This window comes from Alexandromys fortis, unplaced genomic scaffold (genome assembly GCF_014885135.2).
Source record: "Alexandromys fortis isolate MF-2015 unplaced genomic scaffold, M_Fortis_MF-2015_v1.1 scaffold_56, whole genome shotgun sequence".
Taxonomy (NCBI): domain Eukaryota; kingdom Metazoa; phylum Chordata; class Mammalia; order Rodentia; family Cricetidae; genus Alexandromys; species Alexandromys fortis.
This window is the reverse complement of record NW_026067935.1, coordinates 4761046-4775163: the sequence shown is the minus strand read 5'-3', so window position 1 is coordinate 4775163 and position 14118 is coordinate 4761046.

Sequence of the window (14118 nt, the reverse complement as noted above, 5' to 3'; positions counted from 1 at the left end):
GCCTATGACAGTGACTGAAGGTGCTTCTGTCATTGATCTCGTCTTACAACACCAAACATCTATATATCTTCTCCATCCAGCACACCCAATATAGGCACCTATTCCTTTGAGGCTACAGAAAATATCTGGTCCAACTACAAATACAAACCTCCTCAATAGGAAAGATCCAAGCCAAATGCTACACCATCCTGACGAAACACTGTTATATTGTTGGGATACCACTGTGTACTTAAATTAAAACTCTTCCCAGAGAATTCTGCATTCTGTAGCACACATGGGGGGTGATTATTTTATTTTTCTAAACACTGGAAAGCAAGCACTCATCTCTGAAGGTGGGGTGGATCTAGGAGGAATTGGAGGAGGGGAAACTGTAATCAGAATATATCATTTGAAAAAATTATTTTTCAATAATGAAAAGTTTGGGAGTGATTGACAGTCATTTGGCTCACAGGGAAAGCAGCCCCGAAGGAAGAAATCTAAACAAATCTTGTATTGGTTTTGAAGGAAGCTATTTGGTGGCAGCTGGTGTGCTGTTTTACACCTACCAAATCTGAAAATAATGAAGAAGTTGATGTAAATAAATGCTCAAAGCTATGCCGAGACAACAGCTGTGTGCTTGAAGGAAGCTGTAGGTATGCAGCCTCCCTCACCTGTGCATCCTTGGTACCCAGCATAGGCTTCACGCTTCCCTGGAGTCATCTGAGCAAAGGATGCATGCACAGGCAGAAGGGAGATGTGTGAAGAAGTCAGTGTGGGTTGGGAGCCTTGGGCCTGGGGCTCTAACCATAACTTTCTGCTTAACCCATGCCTGCCCACATCAGTAATCCCTCTGAGGTTCAGCTGGGTCTACAAACAGATGAGAAACTTCATTTGTTGACCTGAGAGACTCTGACTCTGACACAAGGCTGCCAAACAGAGACACCTCTTGGCTGGTTCCTCACTTCTGTGTTTAACATTCTGAGCTCCTATCACCCAGGAAATACTAGTTTGTCCTGGTCTTTCCTCATCATCCAAGTCCTTCAGGTGGTATGTACGTAGTCTCAGTTAAGGTTTCTATTACGGTGATGAAATACCGTGACCAAAAGCAACCTGGGAGGAAAAGGTTGACTTGGGATGCATATCCTGACTTACAGTCCATTGAGGGAAATCAGGGCAGGAACTCAAAGTGGGCAGGAACCTGGAGACAGGAACTGATGCAGGAGCCATGGAGGGGTACTGCTTACTGTCTTGTTCCCCGTGACTTGCTCAGCCTGTAGAACCCAGAACTACCAGCCCGGGGATGGCACCACCCATAAAGGACTGGGTCCTTCCATATGATTATTAGAATGCCCTACAGGCTTTCCTTCAGCCTGACCTCATGTAGGCAATTTCTCAGTTGAGGTCTCCTCCTCTCAGAAGACCCTAACTTGTGTCAAGTTGACATAACAACAAACTGATGCACATACCTTACAGTCAAAGTAAGAGAACATCAAAGAAGAGCAGGTTCTATGCAATTGACCCATGGACCTTTGGCCAGGGGTTTCCGGTGACAATAGCAAATGATTTCCAGTGGGGTAATACCAAAGAGTAGGCTTCACCGAGAACACACCAATGATGGGAAACACATCCATCCACTGCTGCATGCAGTTGCATGGACTGAGCACATGTTATGAGCAGTGGGACCCTGATGAGATGGCACACAGTTTAGGAGCAACAGTGGCAGCAATCTTGCACTGAAGGGTGGTGAGTCCTGGAGGTTTAAGGGTTCACCAGGGGGCATTGCCACAAAGTGGCAACGGGGAAGGAGCATTTATTCAGTTGATAGTAGGACAAGTTTGAATGAAGCAGATGGATAACTCTACATGACATTGTCTTGAGACTGGGCTGCTTCTAAGACATGTATGGAAGGGGAATAGGAAAAGGAACTCCAGGGGGATGGATACAAGGGCTCAGATGCAGCAGTGTGGAGGTAGGGGACCTTCTGGGCCAGAGAGCTCCAAAAGATGGGAGTCCATGCGGTCTCTGACAGCTGCAGGATTTACTCTATCTAAAGTCGGCAGATAGTGAGTGTACATTGGGGATATCTGTAAAATACTCAGTGAATGAAAGTTTGCTTTCTAGACTGTTTTCAAAGATCTTAGGTATGCAAAGGCCTGTTTGCTGCCAAGAAGCTTTGAGCCAACCACCCCAGTCCTGTGAATATGTCACCTACCTAGGCACTTGTGTACTGGAGCAATGTCTGCCTCATTAATATCCCACAAGACAATAGATCCACTTTCTCTGAGATCATAGATTAAGAGTAGACATGTTTGTGCACACATCACCATCCACCTTTCCATCCATGCATGCAAGTATCCATTTATCCACCCACCCATGCATCGTTGTACTCACCCACACCGCATGCGTGCATCCATTCCATCTATATTTGCATTCATGCATGCATCGCCTATCTTTGTATTCACCCATGCACCCATGCATCATTCATCTCTGCATCCATGTTTCCATCCATCCACCTGTCAAACAGGGTCAATGCCTGCTTCATTGATACTATAAAAGGCAATAGATCCCAGCTTCTTGGAGACTGTATTATTATTAAGTGAACCAGACATAGCCATGCATCCATCATCCATCTTTCCATGCATGCAGGTTTACACTATCTATCCATGTATCCACCCATGCATCCGCGTATCCATCCATCCATCCACCATGATGCATGAATCCATCCATCCAGCACTAACCGGATATTACTTCATCTCTGGTATTGTGCTGGGGATTAGGGCAGAGAAATGAAGACCATGCCTGATGTCCTATAATAAATCATATTCTTTTTACGAGATTAGTTCAGAGTTTAGCCTGAGAATAGACAGAAGGAGTTGTTACAGAGGGCATAGCTAAGTGATGAAGGTCTCCCATCAACAGGAAGAGTAATTTTCTAGCAGGTAACAAGCACATTGGCAGAGAGTACCTAAAGGGCATGCTAGGAAACGTGTTTGCAAATGAGAGATCAGTGTGTGACAAGGCTCAAGGCTGGAGGATGCCGTGCGAGTTTGGTGAAGTGCTAGACGGAAAAAGGTGAAGGAGGAGCCATCAGACTATGTACAGGCAAGAGCAAGATGAAGCAGAACCCAGGGGCCACGCTACAAAAAGGAACCAAAGAAAGCTTTAAATCACAGATGTGTAGGCAGTCCCTGCTGATGGTGGGGAAGGGAAAGTTAGTTGCTAGGACACCCGACAGGAAGCAGGTCCTACGGAGAACCATGATGCATCACAGACATCATGCAGAGAAGGGGTCTAAGTAGAGGCTGATGAGGAAGTGGGGCTGGAGTCCTACGCTTAGGCTAAACTCCGGACTCACTTCATGAATAGAACACGGCTTAATACAGGATATCAGACACGCTCTTCATTTCTCTGTCTTGAATGCCCAGCACAAATCCAGAGATGAAGCAAACATTTAGCTGATGCCTTGTGGGAGGATGGAAGCATGTATGTGTGCAAACATGGATGGATGGATGGATGGATGGATGGATGGAAGCGTGAGTACATGATGCATGAATGGAAACACCTGCTTCACATCTGTCTAGGGTCTCTGAGAAGCTGGAATACATTGCCTTAGGGCAAGGACAAATTGATCCAGCTAGTGGCTTGCTTGAGGGATGAGACGGTGCATCTGTCTGTGGAATCTCCCTGGTGTCTGGCACAGCATCCTGTGAGATGTTGGCACTGGGTGGGTGCCTGCTGCTGTAGACGATGTTTTATTCTTCACCAGAAAGCATGCTTCCTGAGTATCTACTGTATACTAGGTGCTATTTAGGGGTAAAATGGTTTTGCCTCTGTGCGGTTTACAGTCTGTGCAGAGACAGATAATAAAGAAGTAGGCCACTTAAGCGGTTGTAAATGGACCGAGAATTAAATCTTGGTGGACGATGAAGAGCCCCTACTTTAGATAGGTTGGGAGGGAAAGATGAGGGACCCAGAAATGCTATTTTCGGAGATAAAATCTATGCTTGTTTTATCCTCTTGGTGTCTTCTTGTCATTTAGGCTAAGTGATCATCATTTTCTTCACGATATCTAGTGTAACGAAAAATGAATGGGATAGTCGAAGAATCTGGTCCTGCTTGTCAAGGTGACCGGATTAAGAGGTGTCTAGCACTGGTGAAAAGTAGCTGTGTGCTATGGGAATGTCTCCAGAAAGGACCAGCAGATGGAACCATCAGTGTGGGCAACATCTTCCAGCAGGCCACAGTCCATATGAAAGGTAGACAGAGAAAGGAGCTGAGCTCTATGCGAACCCCTGTCCTGAGTGAGTGTGTTGAGTGTGTCTGTTACTATCACCATGGTTTGCTGACATCGGACTCTCGCTTCTTTGACTTTTGAATGTGAACTCAATACCAGCAGCTCTGTACGGACTTTTCAAGGTTCCCACATTGGGTTATGGCTTCTGGAACATCTCGATTCCTGGACTGGGAGAATTGTTCCCTGCCTTCCTAAAATGCACAAAGCCATTGCGAGACTGTCCAGACTCTCTTATGCAAACCCAAACAAATAAATTTCCTTTAATGGTATATATTACGTGTGTGTGTTTTGTTTGTTTATTTCTCTATAGATCTCTGACTAAAACAGTAGTCAGTTCAATAAAATTCAGGATGTATTCAGTTACATATTATGTCAGAAAGAGAGACGGGTTTTAAACTGTTGCGGGGACAGAGGCAGGAAAGTGCAACACAATAAACAAGATATGCTGTGTCTCAAGATGCAAAGGACTCAGGGGAATGGTGTGACAATTCCTAGCCAGTCTGTCTGGGTTTTGAGAATATGGATTCTATTTTTCATGATCAGAGGTGACCAGATGTATGGAGGACAAAAGCCAGATGTCTTAGATTCTTTGTGTGTGTGTATATGTGTTTGTGTGTGTGTGTATGTGTGTGTGTGTGTGATGCTTTTTCCATGTGTTTGGGGGGAGGGTTAGGGTTGGGTTTCCTGTGAGAGAACAGGTACAAGCATCAGTTAAACTTGAATATTAGTTAATTAGGCTCCCAGGGCCACTCAGTTAAAAGTTCCCAACACACATGTCCCTCCCAACTCTGTTCTTCAAAGCAACTGTCCCCAGAGTGGCTGCATGCTGAACTGGGGAGTGGAGTGGACGGGCTTTAGAAAGCCGCACCTGGGACTGTGTCTTTGTGCACCTCATCTCCACTGTTCTTGGCTCTCTGGCTGGGGTCCCAGCCCTGAGTTTTGGGCTTAAGCCATTCTCTCAGGTGAGGCCACCATGGTCAAGGTGTCATCTAATATCTCGGTTTCTCTTGGTAGTTTCCAAAGTAGGTTCAGGTTTTGTAAGGTCTGAAGCCTTTACCTCAGAGAACCTTGTAAGAAATGAATGTGCCGTTTCAAATGCAAAATTACACGGGAGCTTGGGGTGTGAAGCTTTTCCTTCAAGATCCATTCATCTCATGGTAAAGCTACCTGGTCACTTTTGTCCAGAGACCTTACGCTGGAGACCTTACCTTACACAGTGTCTCTCCAGAGACAAAACCCACCAGACATGTGTTTAGAGGTGGCCACATGTTAAGGGAATTGGGGAGTCAAGCATGGAAGCCGGGAAATCTCTAATAGACGTCTGTCTGCTGGAGAACAGGGACATCCCAAGTCCTCCAAGCCCAGAAGCCGACAGTGCACCTCTCAGGTCAAGGTTGAAAGTCTGACAGCCCGGAGGGTGGTGCTCCTGGAGCATCATAATCAGCTTTAGCTGTTTATCTGACACAAACCCAGAGTCAACTTGAAAGAGCGAATATCAGTTATCAATTGACGAATTCCCTTGGTCAGACTGGCCTGTGGCTAAGTCCTGGGGGACATTTTCTTGATTAAAGATGACTATGAGAAAGCTCAGTCCATTGTAGGTACCATCCCTGTGCAGGTGGTCCTGGGTGCTATAAGAAAGCAGCTGAGCCGGGCAGTGGTGGCGCATGCCTTTAATCCCAGCACTCTGGAGGCAGAGGCAGGCGGATCTTTGTGAGTTCAAGGCCAGCCTGGTCTACAAGAGCTAGTTCCAGGACAGGAACCAAAAGCTATGAAGAAACCCTGTCCCAAAAATCAAAAAAAAAAAAAAAAAAAAAGAAAGAAAGGAAAGAAAGAAAGAAAGAAAGAAAGAAAGCAGCTGAGCAAGTTATGGGGAGCAAGCCAGTAAGCAGTATTCCTCTGCGGCCTTTGCATCGATTCCCACCCTGACTTCCTTTAATAATGGACTGTGAGCAGTCAGCCAAATAAACCCTTCCCTCCCAAAGATGGTTTCAGCCATGGTATTTTATCACAGTAGAGAAAACAGACTAGAACACAGTTCCAGAACAAAAGAGTCCGGATGTCAAAGGCAAGAGGAGAAGGTGGGCTCACTCTAGAAGGGAGGGAATATTCTCTTTCCTCTACTTTATAGATGTATCCACCCTGCTCCAGCTAGCTGGATAGTCAATGTTCATCTTCATAGAGAACACATCTCTCCTGTAGGTTGCAAGTCCACACCCCCAGGCTCCCCTGAGACAGCTCAGTCATTCTAATCAAATTCTAAACCACATGTATTTCCCTTCCAGCAGACAACCACACTCAATCCCACTGAGCATGAAAGATTTCTGAATTATGAGCTACCTGGGCATCCCTTAATTCTGTCAAATCAATGCTCAAACCAACTGTCATGAGTATGTCCTCCTCCTCAGGAAGGCACCCCCTGCTTTCCTTAATTTGAATAAGACCACCTCTTTCTCAAGTCCCTTTCTTGAGGAAGGTGGTAGATACTGGAGAGAAAGTGAACATCCTGAGGGCCCAGGGTGCCTGTTACGCAGGAGAGTGGGTATATGGGTGAGCAGGGACAGTCACAGCCAGCTCCCACAGCTGTAGAGATCAGACATGGACAGCAGGTGTGTCACTGTCTTTGGCTATTCAGTCTGACTTCTCTGTGTGGATTAGGGTTCCAGGCTGTCTCTCCCTGACGCGTGGCAGCTGGTCTTCATAGGAGCCGGCATGCAGGCACTGTGTTGCAAGGTACAAAGAACTCATGGCTGAACTAAGACTCGTGTCCTATTAAAACTCTTAGACTTCGAAATCGGTTGGAGGATCATGTTCCAGGTCTGTTTAATAGAGGCAGGCGTGAGGAGCGAGTTGTCTTGGTGGCTATCCCTCCATTCTCGGGTTACCCGTGACTGTCCCCGGGTAGTGCAGACAGCCTGCACCTAGAGATAATTTTCTCTTCAGGGAAGTCATTGTTAAAGCCGCTTCTATTAAAAACCGGCTTCCAAAAAGGCTTATTATTTCTCGCTGTCTAAATCTAGCAGAACTGCCCTGGGAATGTTTGCAGAAATGACTACAAATGAAGTCACAGCGAAATGACCCAGAAAACAAGTCTGCCCGGTGGTAGGAAACCCCGCCTGTAAGAGTTGTCCAATGCATATGCATGTAATCTATACCCTAAGCTTAATGTCTGGAAAATGCAGGCTACACTTTAACTCTGGAACGGAGTCTGGAGTATGCGGTTTTCTCATTCATGTCTCTTTTACTCTCATCTCAGCCACGAGTACTAACTTCCTCACCACCTGAAGCTAGACACAGAAGTGCATGTGTTTGTACAGCAAGCCCTTCTGCAGCTTCTGGCATCGAGATACTCGCTACATATTGGCTCTGAATTAAGATGTGCTAATGGGGATGGAGACTATATGGCCAGACTCCGATAGAAATACAAAGTCAGTTCTTCCTGTTCATAGCCCATTGTCCTTTTGGAGCCAAGGCTATGAGAGCTGAGCTGCAAGGAAGTGTAAGCTTGCTTAGTGACAAGTGTTGTTCTAAACATGAACTGAAGTGTTCATCACGAGTGTGTGTATTCATGTGTGTGTGTGTGTGTGTTGGGGGGTGAGTATGTGGAGGTCAGAGGTCAACTTCATATACCTTCCTCTGTAGCTCTCCATCTTAGTTTTTGAAGCAGGCTTTCTCTGAACTTGGAATATACTTTTTTTCAGCAGGAGTGGCTGCCAGAGGGTCCCAGGGCTCAGCCCTGGGCTTCAACATTTTAGCCTGAGTCCTGAGTGGTCTGAGCTCTCTCCCTAGTCCACTGGTCATTGCATTTAAAACTCCAGTTAAATCCAAAGTTTCCTGGGAAGGAGTCAAACCACAGGCTGGCAGGGTTGGCCCTAGCTCACAGTCACTTTGAAGGAGTCTAGGTGATGGTTAGTGAAGACCAAGGGACGCAGATGTCCTCAAGCTCTGGCTATGCATCATCATAGCACTAAGATCAAAAGGAGAGTGTCCACTGTGAGCCTTGGTTTAATCCCCACTTTAATTGATGAAAGTGTGGACAGGGCAACACCCCTGGATTTTTCATCTTCATCATTTCCAGTCCACGCCTTTCCCACTGGACTTTGAAAATTAAAAGAAAGAAATGAATTTATATTGATGCTTACTATATATGGTACTTAGGAAACACTAAGGATTTTCCAAGTTTTTATGTTGTTCAAGTTGTGACCATCTGTTCTCTAAAGCTCTGAAACCTCCATGGACTTTGTGACGCTGCTGTAAGCCTGTGTTCTGGAGGGATCTCTCTCTCTCTCTCTCTCTCTCTCTCTCTCTCTCTCTCTCTCTCTCTCTCTCTCTCTCTCTCTCTCTCTCTCTCTTTGTGTTTTTGTGTGTGTGTGTGTGTGTGTGTGTGGTGTCCCCGAGCATGGAGTGTGTCTTCTTGTACTGTACATGCTGAGAAGAGATGAGCTCCCACCCATTCATTCTCTTTATGAAAAGAACACTTCTAATTTATTCTTTGAAAAGTTCATACCATACGTGCAAATGTTGGACCTTGATCATGGCCTCTCCTCACCATTCCTTCTAATGCTCCCCAGGGTCTCCCCAACACTTCTCCCTCCCAACTTCCTGTCTTGTTTTATTAACCACTGAGCAGCCCATATGTTCCTAGGTCTGGGATCATCCAACAGGCGTGGGAAACCTACCAGGGGCCAAGCCACACCCATTCTTACCACCAGCAGCAAGACTGATATTTTCAAGGCCTCTGTTCCCTTTTAGAAAAATTTGATTAAAAAATTCACAATGAAAAGTTCTTGTTAGAAGTTTAGTTTTCTAGGGTTGGAGAGGTGGCTCAGCAGTTAAGAATTCTTTTCTTTAATTTGTATTTTTCATTTATTAAGAAACGCTTAATAGAGTCTAATAAGTAACATGTATAAATGATAAAACAAGAAATTTAGCATCTTTGCCTTACTGACCAGGTAGACATCAGTAGCTATGAGGCCTCCCTCCTCCTCCTCCTCTTCTTTCTTTCCTTCTTCTCTCATAAATTACATCTTGACCACAGTTTTCTCTTCCTCCTCTCCCTTGCTGTTTTTCCAGAGTTCTCGAGTTTGAATCCCAGCATCTACATCTGTAGGTCACACCTGCCTGTAACTCTTGTTCCAGGGGCTCTGACACCCTCTTCTGGCTCTGAAGACACCAGTGCACACACAGATTTACACAGATAAAAATGAAGTTTGAAAGTTCATTTTTCTAAGGGCTTCAGGCCCCTTAGCCTCATGAGTTTTCAACTGATTTTTAATTATGTAATCAGATACCAAGTGCCTCACTACATGGGTCTGTAGTGGAACATCAGGGCCCGAGAGAGCCCAGAGATTCACGGCAGCGTTTCTGATGCTCCCAATCAGCTTTGCTTTTAATGAAGAGTGGGGGCTGCTTGCAAGTGTGGGTAAGTGGATCTAAAAGTCATCCAGCTCATAGACGTCTGCTAGCCTCTACGGAGAACTCATGCAAGGGCTTAAAACTGAGAGCAAATTACAATGTAGCTGAAGTGGCCCCGGGGATGCTCACTTGTGCAGGGCCAAATGTCACTGAGGGAACTTGGTAGCTGCTGAGACAGGTCTCTCAGACAACTTCTCAGTTGGTCTGATTGAAGCTCTATGGGAAATATAACCTTCTAGTTTGCTTTATTATTATTTTTTGCACGTGTATGTATGTGGGGTGTGCTTATGCTTCTGTGTTTTTAGGTAGAAGCTGCTATCTGGTGGATGTCACCAAATCAGAAACCCCTAAGCCAGCCTTCCCCGGGGTTCAGGAATGTGGTAAAGCCATGGAAATGCCTGCAATAAATATGGCATTATTCAACTTTCACACCATCATACAAGAGATGCCATGGCCACATTGTAAATGTGTGTCTTGGGCACATCTGTAGCTGAATGCCCAAGTGTACTCTGCAAGGACCTTCTGCTTTTACCAAAGAGTGTGATTGCACTCACGTCACAGAGGTACAACTGCTACTTTCTAAATGGGAGCATTTAGCATTTCTTTCTGGGGTTGTATTTAAACATAAAGACTAAGTGTATGATAACACATGTTTATCACGTACACACAAACCAGGGCAAAGAAGCAACAGAAAGCCCACATAAAGAAATGTGTTGTGGGGCAGAAATGGGGCCGTAGGGATTAAGAGCACTACTGGCTTTTCCAGAAGACCCAGGTTTGGTCCCGAGCACCCACATGGTGGCTCAAACCACCTGTAACTTTGGTTCCAAGGGATATGATGCCCTCTTCTGGTCACTCTGGGGACTTCACACTTATGGTATATGTACATACATACGGGTAAAACACTCACTCATACACTTATTTTTTTTTTTAAGGAAGGAAACATACTGTGTGTCAGATAACTTGATTTGTTTCTCTGCTGCAGTGAAAAACAATGACCGAAAGCAGGTGGAGAAGAGGTTTATTTGACTGATGGCTGCAGTTCATCACGGAAGGAAGCCAAGACAGGAACTAGCAGCAGGAACCAGAGGCCGAGGACATGGAGGAACGATGCTACCAGCTTGCTCCCCATGACTTGCTCACCTTGTTTTATTATATCAGGCAGGGCCCTTCATTAGCTCTAAGACCTATGTTAAACCTCAGAACTTTCTAGAACAAGGAACTTTATGCTATCCCACACACACTTCTTACCCCTCACGCACACTGTAAATATAACCTTTTGCTCATTTTCTCCGTTCACAGTAAATTTTCTAATCTGTCCTTGCCCGAGTAGGAAACAGCAAACAAACAAACAAAACCTGGATATTTTCACAAGAAAATGTAGACTTTTAGTGTCTTATAAGTAGAAGGTCCATTCTCAAGTGGGCATGACCTGCTGGGGCTCCGTGGATCACAGCTTAAGTGGGTGAGAATCAGGAGCCTATGTTTGAATTTCCCCTCCCGCCCCTCTGAGTGTGAGCTTGCGGACCCCCGTAAAAGGAGCGCGGATATTCAATTCTGTTTTGTTCATCATTCGATCCCACGGATTATTGGAGTCCTCTGATGCTCAGCCCTGGCTAATGATCCCCGGTGCCAATGGTCCCAGGGCCCAGCAGGGGTATCACCAGGGCGATGAGAAAGTAGGAGCACACTGTAGGGCCAGAAGTTACTCCGCCCATGACTCTGGGCTCTTCCACTTGGTGGAAGCTTTGCTTCTCGCCTGCGGATTTAGCCTCTTAAAAGGAAGGAAAGTCCCGCCATCTTGGGTGGTGAAAACCGGATTATGAGGCGTCACGCTGTGCTCGGTCTTGCTGGCAACACCCTGTTTGACCCTTGATTCCTTTAGAAATGTCTGCCTCTCACCCTCTCGCCGTCCTTCATAACTGCCTCCCTTTCGTTCTGCTTGGGTGAGCCTACTACAGAGTTCTCAGAGCGTCTGGAAAGTTTATGCACGTCTGTCGCCTCATATTTTGAACCACACCAAAACAAACAAACAAAATACCCACTATACCAATCTTTATAACAAAGCAGTAGTGTGCAAATGTCATGAAATCAAACCTGATGGGAAGACAGACTTTATTTTTGTTACAAGTTGTGTTTCTTGAGACTCACTCACAGGGAATCAAGTAACATCAACTATGGGTGAGTATTAAATGTATAGGCAGCCGTCTTAACCCCAAATGGATGGATTAAGATGTCTTTTGTATCACTGACCAATCACATGCACTTTACAGCCTCAGTGGTTCTTCATTTGTGCACCAATGAAGGCGGAGTAACAGGAATACAATCATTACTGTGAAATGGCAGATATCGGGGTGGGGATGCTTGCTTTGAAGGTGATTTACTGGGTGAACAAGTGGCCCACTCATGATCTGGTTTTGGGTGGAGAGCCACAGCTGGTTGAGGTGTGAGTCTTTGGGTTAATACACTTAGAAATGAGGTCTCTGTGGCAGTGACCCTTCGACTCTTGTGTCTACTGTTCCCAGGGATAAAGGATCCCATAGTTTTCTCTCTTAGTATCAGCGTGAACACAGGAGAGTGACACGGCCCTGCTAGGTCTTTTTACATGGTTGCTGTCCACGATTTCACTGGGTCCCAACTGAGACACCGGCTGCAAGTCACTCAGTAGCTGCTCTGCCAGGAAGCCTTCTCTTCCTGAAGAGCAAGTTCGGCGTGGCTGGCTCAAGGTGACTCACTTCTCACTTTTCTTTCTTGATGCAGCTCTCATTTTCCTCTGCTCTATCCAGGCCCTGAGTCCTCCCCTTCCTGCCTCAGGGCTCAATCTGCTGCCACCTCTGCTGAGCCCAGCCTGGTCCCTGTGTACTGTCAGATCAAATCAGCATTCCCTACTCCTGGTCGACTCAGCTCAAACTGAGTTTCTATTAATCCAGGCTCTCTGGGGGGAAATACTTTATAATTAATTCTAATTTTCACACATAGACATATGGTGGCTTGAATTAGGGGTATTTTTCAAAGGTTTCAGGAGTAGTATCCACAATAGAGTATGCATGGTGTAATCTACATATGCACAGAGGCTTAAAAATATTCAACTGTTGAGCATTGAGTACCAAATTAATTAAATTTCTTTAGATAAAATAAAAGACATTTAAATGGATTTTCTTTTCTACTAATGGAATAGACCCTAAATAACAGAAGAACACATAAAAATTATGTGGTTGATGTTCATTTCCTAACACACAAAGACATATAATTAGTAGAGAAATTTCCTCATGTATGCGTACACTCACAAATACATATTTATTTAAATTAAATACCTATTTGAGTCTCCCTTATGAATCAAATTTTGTCCCCTATTATATTAGCCTAATACCTTTCATAAATTAAATGTACCCAAATAATCTGTTACTATGGTTTTTGATATTTAGATACAGGTCTTTGTTTTGGGCAGCATCATCTTGTCAACTTTATGGGATTTAGAATCGCTTGGGAGACACACCTTGAATCTCCTTTCTAGAAAGGTTTAACTGAGGAGGAAGGGATGTGGGCAGTGCCATTCTATGAGAGCATCCCAGCGTTCACCTCTGTTTCCTTGACGGGGTATGCAATGGAGACTCCTGTCCACTATGGGTCCCATCCCTTCTTATCCCTGCACCTGAAGACATCTTCCTCATAAGTTGAACTTATCCACTATTTGATCGTAGAAAAACAAGAAATGTCAGCAGTACACCTTCAGAATTATTTCCCCCCTCCCCCCGGCCTGGTGTTGCAGCCAGCAGTACCAGTTCTTCAGATGCTAGGATCTCCTATGACTCGGTCTCCTCTTTTCTTGTTCCTGCGTCATTCTCTTCCCCGATCCTGCTCCACAGCCGATGGCTAGTGTTCAGTATTTCGTCTGGCTGTCCTCCTCCACTCACATACCCACTCTTGGTTTTCCACTGCTGTGTACTGGTAATTCTTGAGTCTATGCCCCCAGTCTAACACTTGTCTGGAGATCAGGAGCAGGTCACCAACCAGAACAGACCTAGAATCTAAAGCATGGTCATCAGTAGATAGTTTTTAAGTAGCTAGTTAATTTTGAGGCAGTATCTCACTATGTGGTATGGCTCGTACTGTCCTCAAACTCAGAATTTTCCCATTGTCAATACTAACTGCTGGATTCCAGGCACGTGCTTCTAGGCCGGGCTCAAGTAGGGAGGTTTGGCTCCACACAGGCCAGTATCACTTTGAAAGAACTGCTTGGTTTATCCAACCTTTGTGTTTCTAGAAGGAAATCTACCAAACAAGTGAAAACAAATAAAGGTCATGAGAGATGGGAGGGAGGAGGAGGGGGAAGAAAGAATGGGATGGAGAGGGGGGTGAGGGAGGGAATGATAGAAAGAAAGAAGAAAGAGGGAGGGAAGAAGGAAGGAAGTGAGGATAGGATGGATGGA